A 7259-nucleotide genomic window follows, 5' to 3' on the forward strand; every position below is an offset into this window, starting at 1 on the left:
ACATTAGGCTCAGATTTTTGAAGCAGTTCTCGCAGGATGCACCACAGTACCATTATTACACGTACTCCTCCTTTCTTGCGTCCCGGATATGACATAAGAGTGATTGCCAAGAATGTAGCTTCAAGTTTCAAAGAGAGTTGATAGTTGGACGCTGCTACGCAGCGCCCGCGCGCTATCCGATCGGATCCAGCGCCGGAAAATTAGGAAAGTCCCCCCCCCCGTGTCGGTCCCCCCCCCCCGCTTTGCCAGAAAAGGATGTTCTCATCCCCCTCGCTTGCCCACATCTCCCCGCGCGTAGAAAAGCACCCCACGTGATCTCCACGCCCCTCCCCCTGCGTGCCCATCCCCCCACGTGATCTCCACACCTACCCTGGGGGAACCCTAAGCCTTGGCAATTCTCTTCTTCCCCTAGCGGCAATTCTCTTCTGCCCCCCAGCCGCCGCCCACCATGTCCTAGCAGGTGGCGATCTTCTCCCTCCCACAACAAAACACACAGAGTGAAAGAAAAAAGGGAGAAAAAGGTTGTGGAAAACACACACACCGTGAGAAGAGCGCAGCCTTGCCTGCAACTCTTTTATGCTGATCAGGCAACAACCTGAAGAAAACGTGGGCAAAATAATCTCCAAGACTGGGCAAAATCTCCCCAAGTAAACTACCAGCAAAAGGTACCAAGGCTGTTCCCAATTTTGACCATGCGATCTTTTGCGGTTGTGCTAGAACTAATAGTACCCAGATGTCCTCCTCCTGTACTCCGGTGTTGGAGATTTGCCTCATGTACATCAGTGCTGCAAGCCTGAATTATGGGCCCCAAAATCTGATCCTTTTCTCTTGTCTCCTATACATCCGTGGTGCTAGGGGAAAGTTGCTTGCTCTTGAATTGTCCTTGTTTCTTTCCCTGTAGTTATGCATGCTGCTTCTGCAAAAAATAAAACAAAAAAGACAGATTAATTGTAGAATCTTGCCTGTTTTATAGTATGAAAAAATGTTATCAATCAGGATATGATAAAAAAGATAAAAAAGTGGAAAATAAACTATTATATGTTGCTTGCAAAAAGGTCCAGTATCTTACGAAACAGGGTAGAAACTGGGCAAAAAATAATCAGTTGGGGGAGAATTTATAGTTGCTTAAAAAAACACAAAAGAAAAAGGCAAAAAGAAAAAGCCTGGTATGTGAACATATCAATGATTTAGTAAAAAAAATGTTCCCTGCTCATTTTAGTATATGTATTGATTCCTTCCCCCTATTTTGTCTTCTGAAAATGTGCAGATGGCCGGCCTTGATCTCATTGAGCTCCCCGACGACTTTGTTGACTATGATGGTGATCCCCTGTTCTGCACACAAGCCCAACCTGAAAAAATCCCTATTTCGATCGAGGGGGTGGGCGAGTCGCCAGATTTGTGTTCTGCTCCTGTCCAAGATGTCGTAGGTGTGGGGTTTCGTGTTGCGGCTACTGTTGTGTCTGATGCGACGGCAACTGCTGAAACTATCGTGCCCGCCCCTGCCATGTCCCGGCTGCAACTATGCCTAGCAATGGTGGACAAGGTCGTACGGGTAGTGCTGCCTTGTTAGGTTTTGATGAGAACGAGGTGCGATCTAGCCCACAGGAACCTTATGTCGGCATGGAGTTTGACACAGTTGAAGGTGCTAAGGCACACTACAAAGCTTACTCTCGCAGAATTGGGTTCTCGATGAAAGCCAACACTTCCAGAAGGTCTTCGTACACTAATGTCCTTGAGAAGCAGACTTTTTGTTGCAACAAGTCAGGGAGGCCTAAAATCAATGATGATGCCCCCACACCCGTGTTTGAGAGACTAAGCTCAGATTCTGATGGTTGTGGCGATGGGCAAGATGTTGGGAGTAAGAAAGCAGGGTGTAGCTCTTATAAATCTCCAGGGGGCTTGTTAAGAAGAGGAGGAGAGAGTTTATCAAACAGACTGGTTGTCGAGCAAAAATGACAGTCAAGCTGACTAATAACAAATGGGTGGTCACAGGTGTTGTTGCAGACCACAATCATAGACTGATTGACAAGCCATCTCTCACTAAATACCTCCGCTCTCACCAAGGCATCCCGCCGGAAGAGGTTGAGTTCCTGGAACATAGGTGCAACATGGACACAGGTCGCATGATGACGGTTATGTTTGAATTCTGTGGCCAAGCTGCAATTGTTCCGTACACGACGAAAACGATAAGCAACATGAGAACTAGCCTTCGCAGTGCTGAGGCAAATGAAGGTGACTTGGCTGAGATAGTTGCCTACTTCGAGCAAAAGCAGGAAGAAGACACAGGCTTCTTCTTCAAAATCAAAAGAGATGGAATAGGCAGAGCTGAGAATTTGTTTTGGGTTGATGGGAGGGCTTGAGAGGCCTACTTAAAAGCTTACAATGATTGTATCTCTTTTGACATGGCCTACTTGATGAATATGTATAACATGCCCTTTGCTCCATTTATTGGCATGAACAGGCATGGACAGTCTTTCATGCTGCGGTGTGGCTTCTTGCGGCAAGAGCTTGAGACCAGCTTTGATTGGTTGTTTGGGGACTTTCTTGAAGCGATGCATGGCATTGCACCGCTCAACATCATAACTAACCAAGATCAGGCGATGAAAAACTCTATAGCAAACATGTTCCACACGCAGTTCACCGTAGTTGCCGCTGGCATATCATCAAGAAAGCCCAAGAGAAGTTGGGTGCTTACTTGGTTAGGCATCCTGAGCTAGCTAAAGAACTCAATGAGGTGATAGACTTGAGCATGACTCCTGAGGAGTTTGAGGCGAGGTGGGCTGCTATGGTTGAGAAGCATGGTATTGTTGGCGATAAACGCTTTGATGATCTCTATGCAATCAAGCATCTTTGGGTCCCCTACTACTTTAGGAACTGTTTCTTCCCATTCCTGCAGTCGACTCAGCGCAGTGAAGGCTTCAATGCTGACCTAAAAAGGTACGTTAACCCACAAAATTCTGTGCTCAACTTTGTGAAGCAATATGAGAAGATAAATGACAAGATCTTGGTGAAAGAAGGGGGTAATGATTACCGAACAGATGAGCTTGAGCCAAGGCTTTGGTCCCTGTTCCCAATTGAGAAGCAAGCCTTGCGAGTTTACACAAGGGATATATACTACAGGTTCCAACATGAGCTTTCTTTGATTGGCATGTATAATGTTAGGCCTCAAGGCGGCAACATGTACCTGCTTGAGCCTAACAGAATTTATGCAGGGATTTATGGGCGTAGATTGTACATGGTAACAGCGCAGGTTGATCAGCAAGACTAGGGTTGTGAGTGTTGCAAGTTTTACAGGGATGGGCTGCTTTGCGTCCACATCTTGAAAGTGTTCACCCACCTTGGTGTTGATGAGATCCCTGAGCGTTACATACTGCCTAGATGGACTCAGAATGCTATTCTTACTGATATGCCCCCTGACACACAAGTCCCTGATGCCATGCCTAAAGAGTCTCTGCAACAAATAAGGCATGTTTCCCTGAATACTATGTTTGGCAAAATCTCTAAATTGGGCAGTATGTCTGATGTAGGAGCAGCTTTGTGCAAGTCCTATGGGCGCGCGTTGGAGACTAAACTGAACCAACTTTATAAATCAAGGAGGAAGAAGAAGCCAGCGGCTCCAGCCCAGCCACCAGCCCAATCTGCCCCCACGGAAGCTTATGTTGGAGAGCCTAAAGCAAATCCTTTGCGTAACCCCCCAAAATCATCTACTAAAGGACGCAAGAGAGACAAGAGGTACTATTCGGGCATTGAGTTGCATCCGAAGAAGAAGACAAAATGTGCATAAAAGAGTTAGGGCACAATTGTGCCACTTGCACGCCTGGTCTAAACCGAAGTGCTTGATGCACCCAGCAGCGAAAAAGTTGATTTGGAATATGTTTTATTTGTGTGGAAAAAGACCATGTAATTTATGTTTTGTGCTATTGTGTGCAGAAGTGGTTGGTGTTATGCCATTGAAAAACTGATAACTAAGATTTTTGTACCTTCTTGATGTTGAGCATCTTTGCCCAATTGACGTCGTTGTGGTCGTTGTCCACCATTTTTGCTGTTAGTATCATCATCATGTTGCCTATGTCTTTTGGCCCATACTCCAGGGCATGGGTGCCGTCCCAGCTGTCGATGTTGTATAGCATATATATGCTGCAATCATGCCTATTTTTTGGGGGAGAAAGGAAAACATGGTGGTTTTCGTTAGTGTGTCCCGGAAAAATACGAAATGATATTACTATTTACTAAGGAAAAAAATGCAGTACAAAAACAAAAATAGGAAAACAAAATGTATTGCAGGAAAAGAAATATGGAGGTAGGTGACATTGGGAGGGTGGTCGATGGTTTTTAGGCGACTTGGTTCGCCCGGTGAGGCGACGCTAGGCCACCGAGGTAGGCGAGGTGCGCCGCACCTCCCGCGTTAGGCGACATTGGGAGGGGGTCGATGTTTTTTAGGCGACTTGGATCTATCGGTGAGGCGACACTAGGCCGCCATGGTAGGTGAGGTGCTACGCACCTCCTACGTTAGGCGACTTTGGGGAGGGTGGTCGAGGGGTTTTAGGAGCTTGGTTCGCCCGGTGAGGCAACACTAGGCCGCTGAGGTGGGTGAGGTGTGCCTGACCTCCCCGCGTTAGGCGACTTTGGGGAGGGTGGTCGAGGGTTTTTAGGCGGCTTGGATCGCCCGGTGAGGCGACACTAGGCCGCCGAGGTGGGCGAGGTGCGCCGCACCTCCCCGCGTTAGGCGACTTTGGGGTGGGTGGTCGAGGGTTTTTAGGCGACTTGGTTCGCCCGGTGAGGCGACGCTAGGCCGTCAAGGTAGGCGAGGTGCGCCGCACCTCCCGCGTTAGGCGACTTTGGGGAGGATGGTCGATGCTTTTTAGGCGACTTGGTTCGCCCAGTGAGGCGACGCTAGGCTGCCACGGGTAGGCGAGGTGCGCCGCACCCCCCACGTTAGGTGACTTTGGGGAGGGTGGTCGATGGTTTTTAGGCGACTTGGTGATACGTCTCCAACGTATCTATAATTTTTGATTGTTCCATGCTATTATATTACCCCTTTTGGATGTTCATGAGCTTTATTTTACACATTTATATCATTTTTGGGACTAACCTACTAACCGGAGGCCCAGCCCATATTGTTGTTTTTTTGCCTATTTCAGTATTTCGAAGAACAAGAATATCAAACAGAGTCCAAACAGAATGAAACCTTCCGGAGCGTTATTTTTGGAACAAATCTGATCCGGAGAGCTTGGAGTGCAAGTCAAGAATTCTCCAAGGGCCCCACGAGATAGGAGGGCGCCCCCCCTATAGGGCGCGCCCCCCTGTCTCGTGGGCCCCTCGGGCGGCCACCGACGTACTTCTTCCTCCTATATATACCTACGTACCCCGAAAACATCTAGGAGCACCACGAAACACAATTTCCACCGCTGTAACCTTCTGTATCCGCGAGATCCCATCTTGAAGCCCTTGCCGGCACTCTGCCGGAGGGGGAAGCAACCACGGAGGGCCTCTACATCAACATTCTTGCCCCTCCGATGAGTTGTGAGTAGTTTACCACAGACCTACGGGTCCATAGTTATTAGCTAGATGGCTTCTTCTCTTTTTTTGGATCTCAATACAATGTTTTCCCCCTCTCTTGTGGAGATCTATTCGATGTAAACTCTTTTTGTGGTGTGTTTATCGAGATCCGATGAATTGTGGGTTTATGATCAAGTTTATCTATGAATAATATTTGAATCTTCTCTGAATTCTTTTATGTATGATTGAGTTATCTTTGCAAGTCTCTTCGAATTATCAGTTTGGTTTGGCCTACTAGATTGATCTTTCTTGCCATGGGAGAAGTGCTTAGCTTTGGGTTTAATCTTGCGGTGTTCTTACCTAGTGACAGAAAGGGTTGCAAGACACGTATTGTATTGTTGCCATCGAGGATAACAAGATGGGGTTTATATCATATTGCATGTGTTTGTCCCTCTACATCATGTCTTCTTGCTTAATGCGTTACTCTGTTCTTATGAACTTAATACTCTAGATGCATGCTGGATAGCGGTCGATGTGTGGAGTAATAGTAGTAGATGCAGGCAGGAGTCGGTCTACTTGTTATGGACGTGATGCCTATATACATGATCATGCCTAGATAATCTCATAACTATGCGCTTTTCTATCAATTGCTCGACAGTAATTTGTTCACCCACTGTAATACTTATGCTATCTTGAGAGAAGCCTCTAGTGAAACCTATGGCGCCCGGGTCTATCTCTTATCATATTTACTTTCCATCTACTTTATTTGCATCTTTACTTTTTGCATCTATATTAAAAATACCAAAAATATATTTATCTTATCATACTATCTTTATTAGATCTCACTTTCGCAAGTGGCCGTGAAGGGATTGACAACCCCTTTATTGCGTTGGTTGCGAGTTCTCAGTTTGTTTGTGTAGGTGCGTGGGACTTTTGAGGAGCCTCCTACTAGATTGATACCTTGGTTCTCAAAACTGAGGGAAATACTTACGCTACACTTTGCTGCATCACCCTCTCCTCTTCGAGGAAAACCAACGCAAGCTCAAGACGTAGCACTTGGGTCTATCGGTGAGGCGACACTAGGCCGCCGAGGTGGGCGAGGTGCGCCGCGCCTCCCGCGTTAGGCGACTTTGGGGAGGGCGGTAGATGGTTTTTAGGAGACTTGGATCTATCGGTGAGGCGACACTAGGCTGCCACGGTAGGCGAGGTGCGCCGCACCCCCCACGTTAGGCGACTTTGGGGAGGGTGGTCGATGGTTTTTAGGCGACTTGGGTCTATCGGTGAGGCGGCACTAGGCCGCCACGGTAGGCGAGGTGCGCCGCACCTCCCGCTTTAGGCGACTTTGGGGAGGGGGGTCGATGGTTTTTAGGCGACTTGTGTCTATCGGTGAGGCGACACTAGGCTGCCGAGGTGGCCGAGGTGTGCCGCACCTCCCCCCGTTAGGCGACTTTGGGGAGGGGGTCGATGGTTTTTAGGTGACTTGGGTCTATCGGTGAGGCGACACTAGGCCGCCAAGGTAGGCGAGGTGCGCCGCACCTCCCCCCGTTAGGCGACTTTGGGGAGGGTGGTCGAGGGTTTTTAGGCGACTTGGATCTATCGGTGAGGAGACACTAGGCCGCCGAGGTGGGCGAGGTGCGCCACACCTCCCGCATTTAGGCGACTTTGGGGAGGGGGTCGATGGTTTTAGGCGACTTGGGTCTATCGGTAAGGCGAACTAGGCTGCCGAGGTAGGCGAGGTGCGCCGCACCTCCCACGTTAGG

The 7259-nt window shown here is 48.4% G+C and overlaps 1 long non-coding RNA gene across 1 annotated transcript; it reads left to right on the forward strand.

Moving 5' to 3' along the window:
• Nucleotides 1-423: 423 nt before the first annotated feature.
• Nucleotides 424-2442, forward strand: LOC123065421 (uncharacterized). Its single transcript, XR_006431033.1, has 2 exons — nucleotides 424-665; nucleotides 1268-2442. It is a non-coding gene; the product is annotated as an uncharacterized lncRNA (long non-coding RNA).
• The last annotated feature ends 4817 nt before the right edge of the window (nucleotides 2443-7259 follow it).

Source organism: Triticum aestivum, chromosome 3B, assembly GCF_018294505.1.
Source record: "Triticum aestivum cultivar Chinese Spring chromosome 3B, IWGSC CS RefSeq v2.1, whole genome shotgun sequence".
NCBI lineage: Eukaryota > Viridiplantae > Streptophyta > Magnoliopsida > Poales > Poaceae > Triticum > Triticum aestivum.